This window comes from Ailuropoda melanoleuca, chromosome 6 (assembly GCF_002007445.2).
Source record: "Ailuropoda melanoleuca isolate Jingjing chromosome 6, ASM200744v2, whole genome shotgun sequence".
Lineage (NCBI taxonomy): Eukaryota > Metazoa > Chordata > Mammalia > Carnivora > Ursidae > Ailuropoda > Ailuropoda melanoleuca.
In genome coordinates, this window is record NC_048223.1 from 98,140,765 (window position 1) to 98,166,438 (window position 25,674).

The following is a 25,674-nucleotide window of genomic DNA, read 5'->3' on the forward strand; positions in this document are numbered from 1 at the left end:
AGAAATTAAAGAATTATAAAAGAAAAAAAACCTGATCCATGCCTGTAATGCAGCTAGATAAAAGAAAACAGTTTAAAAATTGAAAAGGAGGAGGTAAAACTGCCACTTTTTGCAGATATGATTGTATACCTGGAAACTCCCAAGATAACCAACTGGAAAATTACTACAGACAATAAGTGAATTCAGTCAATTGACTGGGTGTGTAATTAAAATAGCTTTCATATATACAGACAGGACCAGTTAGATTTAGTGAAAAATATATTCAAATATAATGGCCACCAAAAGAAGATAAAATGTCTAGCAATAAATATAATGTGCAAGATCAGTATGAAGAAAACTTTATTTTTGCCAGAAAAATTATTTATTTAGATATATGGGAAAAAATGGTATAATTGCATTACTTATTTTTTACATTATTTTTATAATAATTTTTTATTATGTTATGTTAGTCACCATACAGTATATCCTTAGTTTTTGTTATAGTGTTCCATGATTCATTATTTGCGTATAACACCCAGTGCTCCATGCAATATGTGCCCTCCTTAATACCCATCACCGGCCTATCCCAATTCCCCACCGCCCTCCCCCGAAGAAAACTTTAAATACTTGTCAGTGACACAAAAGAATACTTGAACAAGTCATGCCATATTTTTTTAAGATTTTATTACTTGAGAGGGAAAGAGCACAAGTGGGGAGAAGGGGCAGAGAGAGAAGGACAAGGGGCTCCATCTCAGGACCCTGAGATCCTGACCTGAGCCAAAGACAGATGCTTAACTGACTGACCCACCCAGGCGCCCCAGTCATGCCATATTCTTAGGACACATCAACATCATAAAGATGACAGTTCTTACATTAATCTGTAAATTAACCTCACAAGCCAATTTTTGAAAATGAACTGAACAAGAATAACCAGGAAAATTCTGAAAAAGGATGAGGAGGGGAGATAAGCTCCCTGACATATTAAAATATATAACAAACCTGCGGTAAATAAGTCACTGTGCTACTGGCAAATGAGTTGACAGATAGTTCAGTGGAACAACAGAAATTCCAAAAATAAACCTAACCATATATGGAATTTAATATGAGATAATGGTAGCATCTCAGGTCAGTGGAGGAAAGTATGGATTATTCAATAAATTGAGTTGGGTCAACTGGGGTAGCAATCTGGAAAAATAAAATTGATCCCCATCAAAAATTTAAATTTTGATCAAAGAGAAACCATGGAAGAATTATTTTTTTTTAAAGATTTTATTTATTTATTCGACAGAGATAGAGACAGCCAGAGAAAGAGGGAACACAAGCAGGGGCAGTGGGAGAGGAAGAAGCAGGCTCATAGCAGAAGAGCCTGATGTGGGGCTCGATCCCATAACGCTGGGATCACGCGCTGAGCCAAAGGCAGACGCTCAACCGCTGTGCCACCCAGGCGCCCCTATGGAAGAATTATTTTATAATCTCAAGGAGGGGATTACTTTTCTAAGTATGTATAAGAAAACTAGAAGCAATAAAATTTAATTATATAGATTAAATTTTTTTTCTGCATGACAAAAATCATCATAATCAAAGTTAAAAGACAACAACATGGGTCAAGTATTTGCAATTAATCTCCAGGCAAGAGCAAATTTTCTTAACATATAAACATGGAATGATATAAACAGGCAGTTCCCAGAAAAAGAAATACTTATGGTTTCACTCATTTATGGAACATAAGAAGTAGGAAGATCGGTAGGAGAAGAAAGGGAAGAAGAAAGGGGGCAGTACACAGAAGGGGGAATGAACCACGAGAGACTATGAACTCTGGGAAACAAACTGAGGGCTTCAGAGGAGGGGGGTGGGGGAATGGGATAGACTGGTGATGGGTAGTAAGGAGGGTACGTATTGCATGGTGCACTGGGTGTTATACGCAAGTAATGAATCATAGAACTTTACATCAAAAACTAGGGATGTACTGTATGGTGACTAACATAATAAAAAAATATTATTAAAATTAAAAAAGAAAGAAAGAAAGAAATACTGATGTCTCTGAAGAAAAGATGCCTAACTTCATTTTAAAGTTTGATCACGATGTTGGTGAGGTGGTAGGCCTTATCCTACTTTACTTATGGGAGTCTCTGATGAAGCAGATTCTGTGAAGGGCAATTTGGCAATATGTATCACAGCTATAAATGGAAAAAGATTTTAACTCAGAAATTCCACTTCTAGAATTTTATCCTGCAGGTAGACTTATATATATTTAATGAGATAGGTACAAATTATTCATTTTGCCATTGCTGGTAAGAATAAAAGATTATAAACAAATGTTCATCAATTGGGGACTTTGTTTTACTATTAAAGTGGCATTTAAAAGAACAAAGTATTTATATAAACTGATAGAAGCAGTCTCCAAGATATATCAAAGCATAGAGTAATGCTACCATTATACCAGTGCTTACAGGGTCTTATGAGGAGTCTTTATTGTCTATCAGTGTTCACTACTTTTTTCTCACTGGTCAACATGGAAAACTTGGAAAATGAAAAATACAAAGCAAAATGGTGTAACTAATCATTTCTTTTGGCATCTTTACACACATATTTACATGATCAGTATATTAAATAACTTTCTACTCCACAATAACATCAAAAACAATATTTTTCATGAAATTAAAATATATCCAAATTAAAGTATATCCAAATATATGTTAGAAGAGTTGTTAGTATTAAATTTTACGAATACAATATATTTTAACCATTTTCCAATGTTTTGAAATGATTTTAAAAATGCTCTATTGAAGATGTATTTTACCACTTTCCCAACAACGACCAGGGGGTGTTGGTTATGAGGCTTAAAAACATCTAAGAGGGGCGCCTGGGTAGCTTAGTTGTTAAGCATCTGACTCTTGGTTTCAGCTCAGGTCATGATCTTGGGGTTATGAGATCAAGCCCCACATCTTGCTCTGTGCTCAACAGGGAGTCCACTCAAGATTCTCTCTTCCTCTGTCTCCCCCCATGCTCTCTTTCTCTCTCTAAAATAAATAAATAAATTTAAAGAAAAAGAAGATATCTCAAGACCAAAGATCTAGATTGCTCTCCCAGGTGTGTTTTTTCAGGACATTTTCTCTTGTATGAAAGCAACTAAGAATGTAAGTGCAAGAACCAAATATTTGCATTAAGATTCACATGATTTTTGCAGCACCTTTTCCTCTAAAGCCCATCCACCAGGGATCAAGGAGAGTGTAAGTTATGATCAGAAAGCAACAGGTATTATGAGAGAGGTGGCCTCATGTCCAAACATTTTCAAGTAACAATTAACACAAAAGGACATAATTACATTAATTGCATTACATTAGCTAGATCAGTGTATGAATTTAGAGTCCACAGAGCTTCCTCATAGTTTTAATCTTGTTAAAGAGAATTTATCTATTTATTTATTTATTTGAGAGAGCGAGCACACAAGTGGGAGGGAGAGGGACAAGCAGACTCCTCGCTGAGTGCACAACCTGATCTGGGGCTTGATCCCACAACAATGAGATCATGACCTGAGCTGCAATCAAGAGTCGGACACTTAATTGACTGAGCTACCTAGGCACTCCTCTCATCTGAAAAGTTTTAAGAAATGTAAAGGGTGGGGGGGCGCCTGGGTGGCACAGCGGTTAAGCATCTGCCTTCGGCTCAGGGCGTGATCCTGGCGTTATGCCCACATCAGGCTCCTCCGCTGTGAGCCTGCTTCTTCCTCTCCCACTCCCCCTGCTTGTGTTCCCTCTCTCTCTGGCTGTCTCTATCTCTGTCAAATAAATAAAAATAAAAAAAATCTTAAAAAAAAAAGAAAAAAGAAATGTAAAGGGGAATATTACCTTTGTATTATAGATGATGAAAACTGAAGCCCAAAGTTTTAATTGTTCATTCGCAAGAGAGTAAAGCCCAGGTATGTCATCTGTTGGGCTTCCATGAATTTTGACAATCTTCATGTTGGCTACAATCTGAAAGGAGGAAAGAAAAAGAGGATTACATTTTTTTTTATATTTACATTTATTTTTCTGTATGCTGTTTTCTGTATGCTGTTCAATTCTTCCCAGTTGCAGAATGTTTAATGTTGAAACATTAAAAGTCATTGAATTCAGTTTCCTAATTCAGCATTAGTGGGTCATGAAATCAACTTATTGGATCAGAGTCAGCAAACTGAATAGAATAGAATGGAATAGAATATATGAATGCCCTCGTAGGAATAAGTATTGTTTTAGTAAACATTTCTAACTCTACTATGTCACATTAAGCTTGAAAACACTGCTTAACCCCATGTTCTCAAACAACAGGGTGCATAAGAATCGTTTAAACCTCTAGTCCAGAGGATTCTGATTCAGTAAATCTGTACTGGGAATCAGGAGGCTGCCTTTTTAGAAGGCACTCCAGGCAGTTTGATGCAGATAGTCAGGAGGGTGTACTGCTGCAGGAACAAAGCACTTTTACTGTACATACATGTCTTCTCCAGAAAGTTCCCAAGACAGCAGAAGAGACATCCTTTTGCCGCAGAAAGTCACCTCAGTACAAAAGTGCAGGGCTGGGTGGCATGTGTCCACAGATTACAGCCATGTCCTCATGTCAGTCTGCAGATCCTTCCTGTACCTACCTCCATTCTTAGATATTAATTTACAGGGCCAGAGATCCAGAAGGTCTGGATCTCTTACATGGTTAAGTGGCATATGTGATGTGAGCTGTTGTCCTCAAGTGCTCTTTGACCTTGATTATTCTTAATACAACTGCGACTTTTACTAATTGCTACTGCACTATGAGGCTTCAGGCTTTGTGCCTGGCACTAGAGGGAATACAAAGATGATTGCCCCAGAAGTCTTCCTAGCCAGCTACCACTACTACCCCTATCCCAATACATAGAAAGCAAGAAAGTGACTCAGCAAATATTTTGTCTTTGCTTTTCTCAGAGGTGCCTCATGGTTCTCAGATGCCAGGGAAGTGGCTTATAATCTGAGATGATGGGATTATATCCTCCAACTGCACACCTTTCTTCCTTTTTTCACACAGCCAAGGGAAACATTGTTCATGCCCTTAAGGAAATACAACCTTTACTGGTCCTATTATCAAAGCATCACAAAATAATGTGTCATCCTAGAAACTAGGTTCTCCAAAAGGTCCTGAGAAATACATAAAGGACTGTTTGGGTATGTGCTGCAGTATTAGCAATTAGTTCATTTAGGAAGACTCATGTTTTACAGATATTCCTCCCAGTGAGGTGCCAAGTGAAAGGGGTCTTTGGATTACAGAGAGGCTCAAAGCCCTCCCTTATTCACAAATCACTTTAGGGTAGGCCACTGGGTATGTCTAACTGGTTCAAAGGCAACTAACTTAATTTGGTCATCTCAAAGGATATTTGTCAAAGGGTTTATTTTTTTTTATTTTTTAAGATTTTATTTATTTATTTGACAGAGAGAGACAGGCCGTGAGAGAGGGAACACAAGCAGGGGGAGTGGGAGAGGAAGAAGCAGGCTCCCAGTGGAGGAGCCTGATGTGGGGCTCGATCCCAGAACGCCGGGATCACGCCCTGAGCCGAAGGCAGATGCTTAACGACTGAGCCACCCAGGCGCCCCCTGTCAAAGGGTTTAACATAGTTATTGCTGGGTAGTGGGACTGTGGATGATTTTAATTTTTTCCTTTGTAACTTTGTGTTCTTTTTCTACAGTAAATATGGATTACTTTTACAATTAGGAAAAATACATTTTGTTGTTTTTTTTTTACCGATAATAAAAATCTTCTCAGATCAAGTAGACTTCACCATGCTTCAAAGAGATTCTAGATGAAAGCCATAGAAAGTATTCATGCAGGTCTCTTTTTAATAGGATCCCATTCTTAGTGCCCAAAGATGTTGTATGGCTTAGCAGCAAACAAAAAACCAGCAGGCTTTCAAGAACGGTCGTTTATTGATTCAAAAATTGTAATACATGGACTTCACAATAAATCAATTCATTCTATAACTATAGACACTCTAGGTGACCCCAACCACTTACATTAAAACCCAGAGGTCTCTGGCTAACATAACAATAACACCCTCAAATAAAGCCCTCAAGAAGATGGTGATGTTTTTCCCATATGGAAAGGATACATTTTCAGCATAAAACAGCTTTAGGAGGAGGGGATCCCAACAGACAAACATGCGCTCTCACTGTTTCCACAAAAGCAAGGCAGTTTTGCCAACTGTTGGGAACATGATAAAATCATAGTATATAAATTGTAAACAAAACATGTTCTGTTTGTTCCATGACAGTATAAAAGCATGTTATTTTAATCCAAACAGAAGGCCTTAACCATTTAAATCCATATAATCTAAGGCCCCATTTCCACCCTAATATTTTTAATATGGTATGTCTAAACTCTTGGGACGCCCCTTCTGTGGGCATTTGAAGAGGACTGTGCTCTGTGGAAGCCATTCCTGCATGACTGTTTCTATAACTTTGGAAGAGTTTCCCGTGTATCTAAGTATTATCTAAGTAATAGACGGGGAGTCAAAGATCTTGAATAAGATTAGGTCTATCATGAAAACCTCAACTAAGGCTCCCTCCACTCAAACGTTACCACTATCAATTTTTTAAAAGCTCAGGTGCTGTGGAGACAGGCATTTAGGGGAGGAGGAAAAAAAACCCAAAAAACAAAACAAAATATTTAAAATAATCATACCAACTTATTTTGAATGTTCACCGAATAGCAGGGTAGAAAAAGTCTAAGCCGACATTTTGTTCACCAAAGCACTGTCATCCCAGAAATAGAGGAAACCGCAGAATCTGATCCAGAATTTTGGAAGAGTATAGAAAATAGAAAGACAAAAGAGATCTGAAATGATAACATTCTAAAGATTTGGGGGATGACATTTTTGTCCATATTAACAGTTTTCACTGATTGTATTGAACATCGTTGCACTTGAAAATCTGTTTTTTGTTTTTTCAACATAACAGACATTATTGCTCCACAAGGCAACTAGCACGCAGGTAGCTGTGACTGAGGGTCGTGTCTCGTTTAATTCAGGAGCCTGTTCTAGGGCTCAGAGAATATCTGGATAGGGCTGTGGACAGGAATGTATGGCACAGACTGCATTGCTTACCCCAAAACCCATTCAGCCTCTGTAATAGAACCCCAAATTTTAACTGGGCACATGGTCGTGTAGCCAAGATGACTCTCCCAGCCCCCCTTCCAGTTAGGCATGCCCATGTGACTAAGTTTTGGCCAACAAAATAAAAGTGGAAGCATTGTTTGGGACTTCCAGAAAGTCTCCTTTAAAAGTGAGGGGGACAGAGATGCCCAAGGACACAGACCAGCAAGTGGGGGAGCTGGACCCAAATTCCTCTAACTACGTGAGTCTACTGCACGCTAAAGACAGGGTGAGATCATGGGAACCATCCAGAGCAGTGTTTGGCAAGCTTAGGTGTGCAAGCTAAGAATAATTTTTACGTTTTTAAATGGTTGAAAAACAATCTAAAGACTGTGGAAGCTGAAGAGTTGTGACAAAGTTGCCATGACCTACAAAGCCTAAAATATTGATTATTGGGCCCTTACAAAATAAGTTGATTGATCTCTGACCTAGAGAAAGGGAGGAGGTACAGCACCAAGAGGCTGTGTGGCTGGGTAGGAACAGTGCAACTCTGGTACCCATTCTAGAAATACAAGTGGGCCAGGAGATGAGGTGTCACACTGCCTAGTAAAATCAGTTGCTCATAACTATTTGTGCACTAGACCAAAGAAGAAGTATGGCCAATTAGCACATAAAAAAATCCTCAGCACCAGTAGTCATCAAAGAAATGCAAATTAAAACCACCATGAGATACTACTACACACCCACTACAATGGCTATACTTAAAATGACTACATCTTGGTGAGAATGTGGAGTAACAGGAATTCAGATATTGATGGTGGAAATATAAAACGACACGATCACTCTGGGAAAACAGTTTGGCAGTTTACTATAGATTTAAGGATCCACTTACCACAGACCCAGCCGTTCCGCTCTTAGGTGTTTACCCACAACAAATGAAAACATATGCCCAAACAAAAGCTAGCCCCAAACCGGAAACAATCCAAATGCCCATCAATAGGTGAATAGATAGACAAACTGTGGCACATCCACACAGTGGAATAATACTCGGCAACAGAGACAAACTACAGATACATAAACAACACGGATGAACCTCTAAAACGTAACACCGAATGCAATAAGCCAGACCCAAAAGAGAACACATTCTAGACATGTTCCCCACTTTTTGAAAATTCGTATTACACTATGCTTTTAGGAAAGACCCACGTGAGTACCTGTTGTCACTAACCAAAAGAAATCCAGAGAGGATATTCACTTTGATGGAAAAGGTGTAAAGCAAAAATAGCATTCAGTGGTTGTTTGGAGCAAGCTGTTACAGGGGCAGCCCGTACCCCAAGTTGCAAGAGTGGCCCCGCCAAGCTTCCTCCCTGGGAACTACACTCAGCATCTCAGCATCAAGCTGCCATAGCTTTGAACTGTGTCTGTGAGCATGTTCTTTATCCTGATTTATTTTGTGCCTCTGTTAGCAAGATGCATCCCTTTTCGGGTCTGGGAACAAACCATCTTCCATATAAATTAATGGTAAATGCTACTTTGCTTTACACCATTTTGGCTTGTGAAAGGTTTCATAGGAATGCTTTCGGATAGTGGGGAAATCCGTAACTGCATTTGTTCAAAACTCTAGGAAAGACAGGTTTATTCCACACTGATAGATCCTCATCTCATGGGTGTTACTCCTCACAGCTGCTTGGGCCAGGGACTTGGGTGGTGGAGGATTTAGTGGGAAAGGGCACATGGCCCCTTTTAGGGTAATGCTAATATTCTGTATCTTGATCGTGGTGGTGGTTATACAGGTGTAATTTGTGCATTTTGTTGTATGAATATTAATGTTTGATTTTTAAAAAGGGTGCCCACATCTTCAGGACCCATTAACAGGGAGAAGCACTGGTGTTGAGAATCCATGCAGCCATAAGAAATCCACATGGACGAGAAGAACAGAGATGAAAAGCTTACTTGCCAGACAGATTTTTCTGATCCTACAAGGAAGTGGTCTCGAACAAAGCCCTCTTTGTAGGCTCCTTGCCATGGGGCATCTTTGAGCCAGGGGAGGCCCAACTTTTGTCCTACATCAAGGGCAAAGCTCCTGGAAGTGAGGCCTTTAATACTTGGACCTCTGGATTTCTTTAAACTGAATAAAAATCATGCATACCATCTTATTCAGTTCCTCTGAAGGTACCAATCAGCAAGTTGCCCACTTGGATTCTTCAACTGGCAAAAGAAACACATTTACCAGCACCAAAAATGAAGTCAGTTGGTTTGATCTAAATCCCTGCAGGAAACCTGATCCACCAAGGTAACTGGACCTAATCAGTTGGAAGTTCAGGATGTAGTTGCTCGCAATTAAGTCGCCTTTAGTCTCCTGCTAAATCAAAGTGGTCATCCTTCCTCATAAGAAACATAGTTGCTCAGAGTTGAAAGAGTAACATTCCAGCCAATCTGAGGCATAGGCACAAAGTTCGATAAAATCAGCATCTGCATTCTCCTTTGAGGTAAAACATGGATGATGGGGAGGTTGTGCCCTGGCCAAGGAAGTTATGTGGAGATGGAGGCAGAATGGTTTTATCTGGGGATGGCAGATGGAGCGGACAGTTCTTATGTAATAACAGAAAAGCTTCTCTGAGTCTCCTTCCACAGGAAGCCTGAAGCAATACCCAGGAGATGAGGATTGTTGAGGGAGCCAAGGAGGGATTCAGGAAACAAAGCAATCTGTTTTTATAAGCCTTACCAGAGCAGAGAGAGGGAAGGCCACTTCATTTTGCCTCTCAGTGGAGTTAGAATTTCAAAAAATTTTACTTTTTTAAATACTAGTTTCAAATAACAACTAAGATAAATCCCTGAGAGAAATCACAATAGAATATAAGGACTCTAGGGGCACCTGGGTGGCTCAGTCAGTTAAGTGTCTGCTTTCGGCTCAGGTCATGATCCCAGGGTCCTGGAATGGAGCCCCAAAATCAGGCTCCCAGCTCAGCAGAGAGTCTGCTTCTCCTTCCTCTGCCCCTGCTCTTTTCCACTCTCGCGTGTGTGCGCACTCTCTCTTTCATGCGCTAGTAAATAAAAAAATCTTAAAAAAAAAAGAATATAAAGACTCTAGTCCTGAGACAATGAGACAGGTAAGGAAAACACCTTCAAAGAAATGGTACTTGGGAAAATGGGAACAATGGGGAAATTTATATTTGATCTAGGTTCTTTGAGCCAATTATGCGAGTCCAGGATAAAGCGTGGGACCCTTATCGGTGATCAGTGGGTGGTAGGAAAGAAGAAAAGGGCCTTAATGTAAAGCCTCTTGGGAGACACACAACTGCAGAAGAGAATGGAATTTATAAAGCTATAAACTGAATCTGTTCAGTCTAGAATTCTACCGGGGAGGGTTTCAGGACCTGGGGCAAGTCCTTAAAAGTAGCCAACAACGAATAAATTCGTTCATAATCAAAAAAAGAGGTTGTGGAGACCCCTGGCAGTATGCAATGGGCAGGGTCAGAGCAGGAACCCCAAAAGTGGTGTCACAGACCATTTCAGAGGAGAAAGTGCAAAGCTTGTAAGAAGCCAGATAAATTTGCGGAATGTTGTGAATTATGGAAGCGTCTTGCTCCAGCTTGATGTTGACATCATAATTATACACTTTCCCACGCAATACAACACAAAAGATGGCAGAAAGAGCTGGAAAGAGCCTATGTCCTTGATGACATCATTGGGCCGAAGAGCAGAGGCAACCAAACCTGAAAACTGCCCTGCAGCTGGACCCCCCCCCCAAAAAATTCCACTAATTATACCACCCGACCCAGTGCTGTAATCTAGGGCTGTCCTATAGCAATTAGTACACAGCAACTGTACATCTCACTCGCTGGCTGCCCTCAAGTGAGAAATGCAACAAACCTTCACTATCACGGACAATGGCTAGGAAGATAGACACTCTCTCCTTGCAGTTTTACCACAGGTATTTTTCTTTTAGGAATCAAGTCTAAATTTGCATTTAAGTCAAATACATTAAATTACAGATAAGAACAGTTACAGAAGGGGTGGGGTGGGATAAAAGAACCACTTAAAATATTAACAAACGAATGTTCTATTAGGCCATCTAAACAAACTAAATAATCTCAAACTTCGTTATAAAAATTAGTTTTACTCTTGGCGCACGTAGGTGGCTCAGTCAGTTGAGTGTTCGGCTCTTGATTTTGGCTCCGGTCTGGATCTCAGGGTCTTGAGATGGAGCCCAAGGTATTAATATGCTCAGTGGGGGACCTACTTCCTCCTTCTCCCACTCCCTACTCCCCACTTCCCCTCACACTCTCTCTCCCTCTCTCTCAAATACATACACACACACATACATACATAAATAGTTTTATTCTTAAAATTATAGAGATATTTTTCAATCTGGAGGCTGCATCTCAAAGGCCCATGACTCAATTTTCTCCAATTTGAGGCTTTAGTTGTTCATATTCAGTGTACATAATAAGCTTCAAGGAGGGCCTAACCTGTATCCCAGTGTGGTCTTCCCTAATTTTTTAAAAGCATATATATATATATATATATATATATGTTTTAAACAGTAATTCTTATTTCACTGCCAAAAGGAATAATCAAAATTTAGCTTCTGCTAAACTATTAACAAAATATATATCCAATCTAATCCAGTATTCTTATTCAAGATGAATCACCAAATACAAATCAACTTCTTCCCTTACACTTCCACCCCCACCATCCATCATCTCACACCTGGGTGACTCATCTTCTCACCAGCACTCTGCCCTGCTCTCATCCTTTCTTCAACCTCAGCCAAGGAAGTCCTCTCAAAACTCAAGTGCGACCTCAAGCCTCATCTCTTCCTCATTCTCTCCCCTGAAGCCACCCAGCCTTTCTTCTACCTCTTTCCTGAATGTTCTCTCCTATCAGAGATTCTTGCACATTCCAGCCCCTTTTCTGGGGAACACTTTCCTTCCCTCTTCACCTACATAACATTCATCTTCAGCCGAGCATCACTTTAAGACTTCGCTAACATAGTCAACTTCTCTTGTTATATAGACTCTCAGATAACCTTGTAATTCTTTTCACTACCCGTTAAACTTGCATTTTTATATTTCTGTGTAGTTATATGGTTAACGGTGATCTGTTACACTAAACTACAGCTTTATGAGCAGGGGTTTTATCTGTTTTTACTCGTCATTACATGGCCAGAGTGGAGCACAGCAATGGATGCTCAATATATGTGTTGTATGAAAAAAAAATGTTGGCAAACATTTTGTCTCATACACAATAGTCCCAAAAGAAATGTGAATCTTACCATTTGTTTGTTTTTCCTGGTTGTTTCCTGTGATCAAAGAACTCCACTATGGAATCTGTGACTAAAAGATTCTTCCTTTAAAAACATGTAATGAGAAGACAGAGCTATCTTCTCAGCACCCACACATTTTGGAGGCTGGTGGGAGACTGTGGATGGCATAAAAAGATAGTGCCCAGAAGGCAAATGTCCTATTACTTGTGACCACAAGATATCAACACCAGCACCCTTTCCTTTTCTTGTCACTAGAAATAGCTTCATCAAGTGAGGAATTACTTAGCCTCTTGCTTGCCCCCATTGTCTGAAGCTGACATCCTATGCATCATTTGAACCCTAGTAGAAACTAGAATCCTATTCAATCTAATTTCAAAGTAATGCCAGCTCTATCACTTCATTTTCTCCTTTTCAAGGATGAGTTAAGACTCTTTCCTGGATTTTATTCTTGTAACACCAATCAAGGCATATAGGAGTGGGGGGTTGGAGGGCAGGGAAACAGTTTGTCCACAAATGTTAGGTTGGAGGAACTGGTTTAATCCTAACATCTTAGAGGAGATATCCAATAGTTACAAAATCTTTCTTCTGGGAAAAACTGCCTTCGTTTTCATTTTCTGATTAAATTTTAAAAATTTAATCAGGTTGTTTTGTTTTTTAATGTTTTTGTAAAAGCTTCTACTAAGGAAATTGGAAGTTCCAAAGCAAGGTCTCTTACTATACAATGATAAAAAGGTATTTAGTGATCATGAAACCCTTGAAAATATATGCTAAATTCTGGTATATGTTTGGGAGTGCATTTTTCTGGAGAAAGACTCCAGAGTTTATGTCAGATTCTGTCACCAGCACCTGGTACAGTGCCTGGCATGTAACAGATGCTTAATAAATATATGAGTAAGACAACGAGAATGAATGAATAGATGCCCTTAAAGACACTGAGAAGGAATGGCTGGAGAGGTAAGTTATTTGATACCAGGAAAACAATGGTGTCACAGAAGCCAAGGAAGAGAAGATTTCAAGAAAAGAGAGTGGTTCAACTGTCATTTGTTGAAGAAAAGTCATAGTTGGTTGGAGGGTTGTGGGTTATTGTTAAGCTGTTTAACATTGTTGAAGAAAGGTCAAGTCAGATAAGGTCTGAAAAGTGCATAGTGGATTTAGAAACAGAGTGGTAGTTAGAGAACTTTAAAACTGATAATTTCAGTTGGGGTAAAATACTGCAGTTGGTTGGGAATAATACAAATACAAAGTAAGGAACAGTGGATAGAGACAACTCTTTCATAAACCATATCTGTAAAGACATAAGAAACAGAATGGAGAATGAGGAGTTCCTATAGGAAGGTTAGAAAAGACTTGAAACTACCTAAATGCCAATGCAAAGGAGCCCCAGATAGGTAAAGGGACAGAGGTACTAGGAAGCAGGACTGGGAAAGGATCCAGAGCCTTGCATCAGAAGAGGGCTACCTCTTCATTGCAAAAGGAAGGAAGGAAAAAGAATGGGTACCAATCAAGTAAGTTTGAAGGTTTGGTGATACTAATTTGAGAAAGATTCCATCTTATGGTTTCTATTTTCTCTGAGAAAATGAGAAGTAAAATAATCTGTTGAGTGAAGGAGTACACGGGTTGGTAGACACAACAGGGAAGGTCTTGGGTGAGCAGAAGTTTAAAATAGCTCCTGTGGAGAATGGGAAACAGGGAAGAATTGCCAGGCAAAGTCATGGAAGGGGTTTTATCTGTTTTTACTCATCATTAAATGGCCAGAGTGGATTTAATGTTCTCCGATGTGTGGTTTTTCTCCAAAAGTCTTTGAAGCAGAAAGGGGTTTCTAAGAAAAATCCCTACCTCACTAGAGGCTGCCTTCTCTCTTGAAACTGAGTAAATAAGATTCCGATTCAGAATTGTGGTGAAGATAAAATTTCTGTATGTAATACATACATAAATTATGGTGTATTTAATATTAAAGGTAAGAAGTCATTGGTATTATTTTAAATACATAGAAAATAAAAGTTTGCCTTTCAAGAACCTAAGGATGGCAAGAGGCAAGGTTTTTTTGTACAGGGAACCAAAAATCACCGTCAAAACCAAAGCCCTAAAATAACTAGTTAGAAGGCTACACAGGTAAGCCCATTAACTGGAGCAATCAGCTCTCAAGAGCTTTATCCTGTCACTTAAAGTGATAATGTCAGGGTCAACAAATCCATGACAAAAAGAGGGACATCTAGAGAAAGAAATCCAGAGGAAAAACTGATGAGAGTGACTATTCCCCCCCCAACAAAAACTGATGGAGGACTCTCTCCTGTCTACTCCATTGCAGATAAAGCTAAGCCCAGTCTCTCAAGTTCAGTAGTTACCTGGTCATCAAGCAGAGGTGACATGTCATGTCCAACTCCCAAACTGATGGATCTCTTTAGTTTTCCCCTCCCTCTGGCTAAAGACACTCAGAAGTAGCTGAGGGCATTAAATACCTAATCACTGCTACTTCCCTCTATGCTCCCCGCTTGGCTTGAAACTTACCCTGAGGGGTAGTTACTGAACCAAGGGCTAAGGTTAGTACTTTCAACACTCTCCATCTAGCCAAACCCACTCTGCTCTAGAACAGCTCAGCAGTCCAAGAATGGCAGCACAGAAGACAGCTGGTTTGGAAGGTAGTCTAAAGTGGTCATGAAAAGCGCAGTTTCTGGGGGCAAACTGCTTGGGTTCATATTCTAGAGATACTACTTAGTAGACAGAAACTGTGTTTTAGTTTCCTCATCTTCAAAATGAAAATAATGATAATGCCTATCTTAAAGGGCTATTATGAAGATTAAAGGAGACAATCCGGGTCAACTTAGAGAAGTGTTTGGAATGTAATAGGCACACATGTATGTTAGCTACTATCATCATTTCTGACCTACGGTTGGGTTTTCTTGAACAGGTTTAACAAAAGGAAAGAGTGCAAGAGTGCAGTGGTTGAAGTGATGTGAAGCGAAAAGGGGAAGAAACTGATGGGGGAGACAGAGTAACACAGTCAAAGGCCTGGAGTTCTTGAAGTATAGATGCACTGGAAGTCATTCAGTTAGGAAGCTGGGAAAATGGGCAGAAAGTAGAAGAGTTTATTTTAAGCTTTTAAGGGTGAAGTTGACGTAAGTGATGACAAGGTCCAGGGAGTGGGTGGCTTTATGGAAAAGGTGCAGGTCACTGATTTGAGAAGTTCAAGCAATCAAGAGACCAGGATATCGGCTGGGTTACCCACATGGAATTTTATGTAACCTTGGCTTAAAGGTGGGACTCGGGGAAGGGGGAGAGAAACTGTAAGTCAGGTACCAAAGTCATTGGAGAATGTATGCAACGAATGAGAATGACACACATGGATGGAAAGCATCGGAAAGCGATGCAGTCTGACTGTGTGAACATGCATAAAGGCCAGAACTGAAAAGCGAGGAAGCCAACTGCTCCTCATGATGCAAACTGAGGCTGGTTGGTGAGAAAAGACCATACAGCCAAGGATGCTAAATATTTCATATCGCTTAGGAGTCCAGTATAGTGATAAACTGTCCTATCCTATGTTAATACTGTCCCTGTTAAGAAACACAGCCACCAAATTATTTAGAGTGCTTCCTCAAAGGAGCATGGCTATCCTAAGTATCACAGTTCTATGCAGGTCCTCTCCCCCTTTTAACATGCTCTCCAGACCTCAGAAAGATCACCTGTGTCTTCCTCTACCATGTACATACTTTCGTCACAGTACAGGTCATCCTTCCACGTGCTTATGTGTTCAAATGTCACTCTCATATAGGTATTTCCAGGGTTGTAGCAAAGTGTAGTGATCTTTTCATGTCTGTCTCTCAACCCTGTGTAGGCATGCATTCATAAATGTTATTTGTTAAACAAGAGACTTCGCACAGTCACCAAATTAGAAGGCAGAGCATAAAAAGAATTTTCTACCTATGAAAATGGGTCATCAGGCCTTTAAGTTCTGACTATAAAGAATGATTTTCTGGGGCACCTGGCTGGGTCAGTCAGTGGAGCATCTGCCTCTTGATCTTGGGGTCGTGAGTTCAAGCCCTGTGATGAGTGTAGAGATTACTTTTTTAAAAAATGACTTTTTTTTGACATATAATGTATTGTTTGTTTCAGGGGTACAGGTCTGTGATTCATCGGTCTTATTTAATATCCAGTGCTCATTACAACACATACCCTCCTTAATGTCCATCACCCAGTTACCCCATCCCCCTACCCTCCTCCAAAAAAAAAAGATTTAAAAATAAATATTAGAAAGGAGATACAATATTTCTTCACCAACTTGCAGCATAACACTTCTAAACAACGTCTATTAAAAGAAGTCATGGTTGAGACCTCAAAGGGAAAAAAACAGGATTTGAATAAGGTTGCTAAGTGAACTTGTAAAATCCTTTACCTTCAACATACCAAACTACCAACAATAATGAATTAGCAACATTGCATTTGTATTCCTTTTCTAAAAACTTGAGGGATCTACTTGCCCTAGAGTTTAAATGTGATACTTACAAATTCACTTTTGCTGTAGGTAAATAACCAGAGAAGGTTTTAAAACTTTGTTTCTGGTTTACTTTCAAGTATTCCATTCCCTTCTGATTTTATTATTTTGATTTATATTTGTTTTACCCAAATCTCGGATTTTCCAAATCATACATACTTGATATAAATTCTTAAACATGTGGAAAAAGTATACAAAACAAAATGAATGTATCCTAGGATTTTATCCTAGATGAAGTCATATGAAGTTACAACTGGTGGGGGGTGGGGGAGGCTAACAGACCAGGAAGGGGGAGGGGGTTTACTGTGATTTATTTATAGGGAAACAAAAAGATGGAGAAAAAAAGATGTGAAAATAGAAGTTTTATTTTATTTTTTTTTAAAGATTTTATTTATTTATTCGACAGAGAGAGACAGCCAGGGAGAGAGGGAACACAAGCAGGGGAAGTGGGAGAGGAAAAAGCAGGCTCATAGCGGAAGAGCCTGATGTGGGGCTCGATCCCATAACGCTGGGATCACGCCCTGAGCCGAAGGCAGACGCTTAACCGCTGTGCCACCCAGACGCCCCAGTAGAAGTTTTAAAGAAAAAGTTTTTTGAGGTGGTACAAAGCACTACCACTAGGTACTTTAAAAAAATTCTTTAGCTATTGAACTCAATGAACATATTTGTTCCAAATTTAGTGATAAATATCACTCCTTCACTTCTCCAAAACTGTACAGGAATAAGCCTTTAATCAATACACATAAACTTCTGTAAAAACCTCATAAAATGAATTATTTCATCTGAACTCATAATGTCTTGTGGGCCCTTGGCCTTATTCTCCTTTGAGTTTGGGGCTTTGGGAAAGGATACATTTACACAGCCTGTGCAAGGGAGTAAGTACTAAGAGAAGTGAACACTACTCCCTCCTCATTATTGCACAAGCTGTGACTTATAAAGAATAAAAATTGTGTTTTCTATGAAAAGATGCCCTGAGAAAAGCAAACTAAGAGTGGAAATTCAGAGAAGTTAGTGATTAATGTTCATTCAATAATAATATGCTGTAATGTGATACAGAGCTTTATTTAGTGGCAGAAATTTTAGCGGCTATGTATTTTAGTCTTTAAAAGTTGGTATATAGGCATATAGCCTTTTCAGAATTATGTGAGGAAAATAATATCTATAGTCATATTTAAGGATTAAAAGGATTTTGAACATTCTAGTTCTATCATGAATATAAAATAACTGCCTACACCTTCATGTTTAGATAGACCATTCTGTTGCTTCAGGGTAAGATATTTTTTGTTGATTTTCCCAAATCCTTTTGGATGATACTTCAAATGTTGTTAGCTTTTCTGGCCACGGCAGAACACGTAGCTGATTATCACCAGAAAACAGTCTAGAACTCTATAATAATTACTGTTTCCCCTTAAAGTACAGACCTCATCAGACATACTATAAATATAGTTGGGATAATCTCTTTAGTTACATTATCTTACACTTAGCCACCCCAAAACTTGAACAGTTTTCTGTCCATTCACGGAGTTTCAAAATATCTTTCAATTATAGTTTATTTTCATCATTGATAACTCAGACATATTTAATATTATTTGTAAATTTGGAAGGATGGCATGTTTAATCACCTCCAGAATACACATAAAAATTTAATAAAGATATCAAATAACATTTTCCCAACTTTTGTTAAAATGAAAATCTCTGCATATTAATCAGTGTTCCTATACTTTTGCTAGTTAAAAAAAAAAGTTTGATGCCTTGTTAAAAAGTCTATGCCAGCATTTCAATTTTTACTATACCTCTTCAAGGAACAAAATGTACCACACACTCGATGACAAATAATAACACAGAAAAGATGTTTGGAAACAAAGATGACTGTTTTGTAACAATACACTCCTGAATGCAAAAAATGTTAGCAAAATATTTTTGTAGTGTTGATACTATTCTGTTTTATGTCAAATTCAAGTCAAACACAATTTTTTAAGAAGTTGTATTTGTAATGCAAAATGAAGATTTGCTGAATTCATTCAGCAGATATTTACTGAGCATTTACTACATGCCAGGCATTGTTCTGGGTACTGAAGATTTAGAAATAAAAAAGACAGGAATGGTTCCAACTTTTACACTACCAAGAAGCTTGTTTTATCTTGAATCATTCACATTAAAAAAGACATAAACCAGCAATAAGTTAGATAGTCACAAATGTCATAGAATTGGGGTTGAAAGGAGCTCAGAGATCACATACTATATGTTATCAATTCCAAGATGGACATTATTTTACATTTTGACACTGTGAAATCAGCCACATCTTACAATGTGGTCAGACCAGGCTGCACTCAAGGGAAGGATGTCACTGACTGCGCATGTGCATCAAAACTCATGGAACAGTGTCAGAGGCTTGGAAGAAAATATGCAAGACAATGGTGAAAGCACTCTTAAGGATTCTTGATGATTCAAGATTCAGTAAAATGTAATAGTTGAAAGTGTTCATTTCTTGTAGGAGAGGAAAATGAAATTCAGAGAGGTTAAATGACTTGCCCTGATGTACAAAGCAGGGTAGGTAGTACCAGAGTCCAGGTTCTAACTTCTATTCTTATTCTTCTACAAAAGTCTTCAAATATATGGCAAGAAAGCCTCTAGAATATGGCTCTAGTTTTGGAACCATGGACAAGGAACTTAATCCCTCTTTGCCTCAGCTTCTCCATCTGTAAAAAAAGGAGTTTAACAGACCTAACTCATGATACTGTATTAAGCAAGATAATGTATATATAGGACTTAACACAGAGTTTGGCATATAGTTAGTGCTCTGTAAAACTTAACTATTTGAGATCAAACTTTACATTTGGTAGGAAATTTAAAGTGACCTACTATCCTACAAACATTGCTCACTATATGAAGCCCACATCTAGTTATTGATTAAAATACTGGAAAATAAATAGACTGGTCAAATGTTTGAGCTGATTAATACAATAAAAATTTCCACCTTAACAATGCTTTGTCCAGGTCCATATGGTACTGTGCCAAGAACCCAGTAGACCTACCTGCAATAAAAACCATACAAAAAATAAGAATTGACACCAACTATGATTATCAAGTTACTAAGGACTCTACTGTGTACAAATGCATAAATACAATCTGAAACAAATAAACAAGAAAAAATATTCAAAATGTAAACAGTTAATTTATTTTTGTTTTCTATAAAATACGATTACAATCATGTATATTAATACTTGTACAAGAACCACAAGTTTTGGAGGTTAAAATGTACCATAAGGAGACATGATTTGGTCAGAAGTGAGAGTACTAACTGTTCATGATCAGTATATTACTTTACATGTTGTAAAGCACCTTCTCATCCATTAGCAACTCAGTGCCTTGCATACAGTATAACTGTAAAAGTAAATCCCAGGGGCTTTCCAATGTCATTTTGTTTTCTGTTCAAACAATGGCATGTTTAGAGAAGGGGTAAATGTCTACATTTCTTTTTTAAGTCTTTCTGGTCAGCTCTTTTAATTTTGGGAGTTTAAGTGAAAATCCAAATTTTAGCACACCGTGCTTATAGGGTCAACTTTACATATTAGTTTCTGTATTTTTTTAAATAAAAATAACAGTCTATATGTATATTTTACATTATGAGTTCATTACATATTTCAGACAAATAAAAATGGTTTCAACTGAGATTCTGAATGCAACAGATACACAGTTAAGCACTTAAAAAGTCGTTCTAACTATTAGGAAATGTTAACCAATCAACTCACATTTGTTCCTGTTTCACCTGAAGACAAATACCTATAGGCCACTCTGCAAAGAGAATTAACTTGAAATAAATATATCTATATTTAGAATTACTGTATTTGCAGAAGCCTCTCACAATTAAAGTCTTATCATGAGGTACAATTCTGGTGTCTTCGTGTTTCATCGTGACAATTGCACAGTAGCAAAGTGCAACAATTTTCTAAGTATTTTAAACATTAGCATATTTTCTCATAACAGTTATTTTAAGAATGCATTTGTTTTAAAAAATCTCACAAGCAGTAACATGTTATCCAAATTTAAAACTTTAAAGAAAACCAACCCAATAATCAACATGTATAGTTGCCCTATTAATTCTGAAACTTAAAGCTAACATTATTAGTTTGCTTATGTTTGGGACTTTTAAACCAATCGCATACTTCACTATACACATCCTGGATATTATCTGAGGATCAAAGTCTAATGCTGAGCATAGCTGGGTCAGCAGGGAAGAGCCCTATGGCCAAATGTGAGAGCCCCACGGCAAGGTGCACGTCAGCCAAAACGACAGAAACGAGACTCTAATGCGGGCAGCAGCTCGAGGCTGCCTGCACTTAGTGGGGCGCTCCAAAACTCTGCTGCCCCAAATTTCCCACAGCGCCCCACCTCTCTCCGTCCTAGGCTCTGCCCCGCCCCTTCCTCCTCGGCAAGCGCCCGCACTGCCAGGGCTCGCATTGCCCGCGCCAACTCCAGGGCTAAGCCGAGTGACAGAAACCAAAAGCCCCGCACACAAGGAAGGCCCAAGAAAGAAGCGAGGCCCCACCCTGCCAAAAGGAGCTACTCCTCTAGAAAAACTTGGCGGCAAGCTAACAGGAAGCGCGGAGGCGCAGTTCCTAGGACGTTTGGGGCACCCTGCCGCCCAGTAATCTCATCTTTTGTCCTTTGACAGGCCTCCTTGAAGCCCCAACTCTGAGCGCTTTCCGGGCAGCTCTTCACTCGATCTCTACTGCGGTCCCTCACTGATGGCAGCCATGGTAGTCACATCCGGGTATTTCGAGGAGTCGCGACCTGAGTCTTCCGGAAGTGACGCAAGCGCGGAGGGATTTGCGTTGGGCTGAGGTGAAGGGGCTCCGGAAGCGGGTCCGGTAGAGACGCAGGCGGTGGCGGGGAAGGTTTGAGGGTCTTATTTACCACCACTTTTTCGTAACGGGTTTTACGTGTCGTGTTGTACGCAACACCAGCATTGCCGTGCCATTTAAGTTCTCTCTTCACAACAGGTCCAGGAGGAAGAAATGGTATAGTTTCCATTACGGGGAAATTAGGGCTAGGAGAGGGCGAGTGATTGTCTAAGATAATACAGCTCGTATTGGAGCTGGCCTAACTCCTCAGTTTGTCTGTGGAGACAGTGCTTTAAATTTCCTCGGTAATGCTTCCATTTCGAAAAACCTCAAATCCCTGGTGCTTGCATCCTGGCAGGACACTCTGCAAGGGCGTTCACCTTCAGCTCAGCATTGTTGCCCATGGAGTAGGACCAAGCAGCAGCCACCGTGGTCTTTGCGGTGGACACAAGGCCGGACCGTGTGCCAGGGTCACCTTCGCTAACCCAATGTCTTGTGCTTTCACTTGGTCTCCTGCCCCTTGACTCTGCTCATGGAGGGTTCTTGCTGCCCTCGACCGCCGGTTAGCTGAGGAAACTGGCACTGACTGTTGGGCGCTGGGAAACATTTTAACTCCTGTCAGGCACTTGTAAAGTCAAGACTGCTCAGACGGCTCGAGGCCTGTCATCATTGACGAATAGTCTCCAGCCATAATAAAGGCCTGACAGCTATTATCTTGGGACTTTCCACGAAATCAGCTGTTTCTCCTGGTTTCCGTTCCTTTAGAATATGACTGAGGAACCAATGCTTCGATCTTAATTCAGCGTTAGCTATAACCAGCTCTCAAATAAAAAAGTGCGAATAGCCCCTCAGGTCATTTTTTCTTTTTTCTGTTTTTTGTTTTTGTTTTTTTGTTTTTCACAGAGGCCTTCGGGTGGGGAAATAGCCACACCCCCCAGCACCTGCATAGAACAGGACCTCTCAGATCCCTAGGTGTCGGAGTCCCAGGGACACCCCATCCTCAGGGTAGGTCAGAGCCCAGTGCTAGAGACCATGGTGGCAAGGTAATATTTTTGTAAAAACAAATTATGCGTAGAAAAAAATACATCAGAATGAAGAATGATAATGTTTGAAGAGTGATCGTTTAATTATTTTAGTTTCTTCTCTCTTCTCTTTATTTTCCGTATCTGCTACAGTTCTTTTTAAGATAGGGAAATGAACAAATTGACCACAGTAAACCTTCCTAATTGCCTGCTATTATAATGAAGACAAAGGCATGTTGTCACATTTTGACAATTGACAGTCCTTGATACAAATTACAGAGGGGAATTCTTTTGCTTGAAAAGCATTGGTTGTTTTTTTGTTTTGTTTTTTGTCAGGATATTATCAAAATACAGTTTTGGTATTGATGTTTTTCACATTCTTTTGTGTAAAAAAAATACTACGATCAGAAGTTTTTCTTTAAAAAAAAAAGAGGAGAGTAGGTTTTGGGACACTTGAAATTCTGGAGAACAAGTATAAAAAGCTACTTTTATTCTGCCTTCTTTGGGGTACAGCTTTAAATAACTTATCAGGTTCAGATAAAAGCAAAATGAAGGCTTCTCTATTCTATTTCTGTATTCTACTTCCACTATTGCTTTTTAGCAACCTCTCAAGCAGTGGCACTATAAGAAATATAGTGAAAAGATAGAAGAGAAAAATGAGAAGGGATTGGGGAGGAAGAAAATGTAAAGGAGTAAAGGAAAATGCTGATATTGGGGTTGAGGTTGCTTTGAAATTCCAAGGTAGCATGTAACAACCCTTTCATCCAAGTCCTGGCACCAGGCCAGTTGCCCACTCAAACAGATTTGCATATACAATGTCCCCACTCACACATTGAGCACCCACTATGATAATTCTTACCAAAATTTCAGCTTTATGCTCATACAAATTAGACCTATATTTTGACAAAACCTAAAGTGGATTGAACAACAAGAACTGTAAAGTAAAATCCCATAGTTTTCCCTGGTGTTCCCTCTTACCATATCATTCATTCATCCTAGGATTAGTAGCATAAGTGGATATGGAACCGGAAGTGTTGCCTGCTGCATTATAATACAACAACTATGAACACCAAATGAGGTCCTGACAAGATGCTTGTTTTCAAAGGAAATATCATCATGTTAGTCTGGGCCCTCTAAAAATGAGTTGTTAAGATGACATTAAATGTGCAAGAATTTTATTAGAAGAAATACTTGTGAAAGAGAATGGGGAGGGAGCCAGGGAAGGTTGGGAGAGCCATCAGACTGATGGAAGTCAGACGCAGTGAAGGAGGTGGAGAGAGGTTGGTGGAAGTGTCCTAGACTGCTGTACAGTCTAAGGAAGATTTGGCAGGGCTGTTGGGAATGCTCAAACCAAAATTGGCATCAGAGGAGTCCTCCTAGGAAGGAGCTTGCCTTATCTGTGCTGCACTCAAGTCACTGGTCGGAGCAGCCCGTGGAAAGCTTGATCCTTGGTGCAAACGTGGCAGCAGATTTTAGAGTGCAGCAGCATCTGGGGCCCTTGGGCAGTTTTTCTCCCTATATTTGGTAACCACAGTCCAAAAACTGGCTTTTCAATTATTGGAGCTTTTCACCAGTTTCAAGGCTTAGAAGAAGATTATAAAAGAGGTGATTTCACGAGGAGGATTTTATGTTGCTTATTGTTATGCTTCCTTAGGCCCCTTTAAGTCTACTGAGTGGGGCTTCAATGCCACTACTCAGGGAGCTTGATATGTGTCCCTTGGGTTTTCAGAAGTACAATAGTGCCCAACCCCCATCTGAGAAATCCCAGGGTAGATGAAATAGGCCAGTGAGAAGTTTGGGCAGAGGAGTAAAGGAGAGTTGCTTGCTATATTGAGATCAGCTATGACTCCCATAGTTTGTCAGAGCAAATGATGTTCGAGTGTTTCTTGTGCACCAGATGTGTACCACATAAGAGAAAGAGCTGGCCTGGAGCTCTTTTGACTCTTGTCCAACAGGACTTCCCAGAAGGGAAATGGGGCTCCAACCAAGAGAGTCTGTGTGGTGTGGATGATTAGAAAATCTGTAGCTGTAGAAGGAGCAGTAACTGGGGAAATAGAATGTTGCCCATATAGGATGACCAGCTTGTTCGAGTTTGCTTGGAACTCTCCCTGTTAACTCTCCCAAAAGTCCTGAGTCTCAGGAATCCCTCAGTCCCAGGCAACTTAGGGTGATTGGTCATTCTGCATGTCACAGGAGTTGTAGTCAGAAGGCACTCCAGCAGGGAACCTCCAAAATCTGCCAAGTCACCCATGAGAATAAGAGTCAAGTTGAAATATCAATCAGGTTCAGAATATGTGAAGCCAGCTTATGATTATGTCAGTATTAAAGTGGATTTTATCAGGAGGTAATGGGAAAATGATGCTAGAGCAGGACCTTCTTTTCCACACCATTTTTACGGAGTGTGTATAGTGTGCTCAGGCTGCCATAACAAAATATCACAGATGGGGTAGCTTAAACTACAAAACTTTATTTTCTTACAAGTCCAAGATCAAGGGTCTGGCCAATTCAAGTTCTGGTGAGAACTCTTTTCCCAGCTTGCAGATGGCCATATTCTTCCCATATCCTCACATGACCTTTCCTCAGTGTCTGCGTGAGGAGAGAGGAGGGGGTCAGAGGTATCTCTGGTGCTTTTTCTTACAAAGACACTAATTCTATAGGATCAGGGCCCCACCCTTGTGACCTTATTTAACCTTATCTCCAAATATAGCAACATTTGAGGGGTGAGGGCTTCAACATAGGAATTTTAAGGGGATACAAACATTCAGTTCATACCAGGGTAACTCTGGAACACAGAGATACTTTTCAAAGGGGTTTTGGGGGGGGATCATGAAAATATTAGGTCTGAAATATTAGGTCTGTTTCATGCCTCATACCCTTATGGAGAAGATAAGCTATAGTGACTCTGAAGCCCTTTATCTTTTTATGAACAAAAGTAAACATTATATTGTATTTAGAGATCATTTGTGACACTTTTAGAGCTCTTC

The 25,674-nt window shown here is 39.6% G+C and overlaps 1 long non-coding RNA gene and 1 other non-coding gene across 2 annotated transcripts; both read right to left on the reverse strand.

Moving 5' to 3' along the window:
• Positions 1–3,816: 3,816 nt before the first annotated feature.
• Positions 3,817–21,262, reverse strand: LOC117802727. Its single transcript, XR_004626225.1, has 3 exons — positions 20,577–21,262; positions 19,802–19,859; positions 3,817–3,953 (listed from the first exon to the last, which is right to left on the reverse strand). It is a non-coding gene; the product is annotated as an uncharacterized LOC117802727 (long non-coding RNA).
• Positions 21,263–22,621: 1,359 nt separating this feature from the next.
• On the reverse strand, positions 22,622–22,710 carry LOC117802868. Its single transcript, XR_004626382.1, has one exon. It is a non-coding gene; the product is annotated as a small nucleolar RNA SNORD88 (small nucleolar RNA).
• Between the last annotated feature and the right edge of the window lie 2,964 nt (positions 22,711–25,674).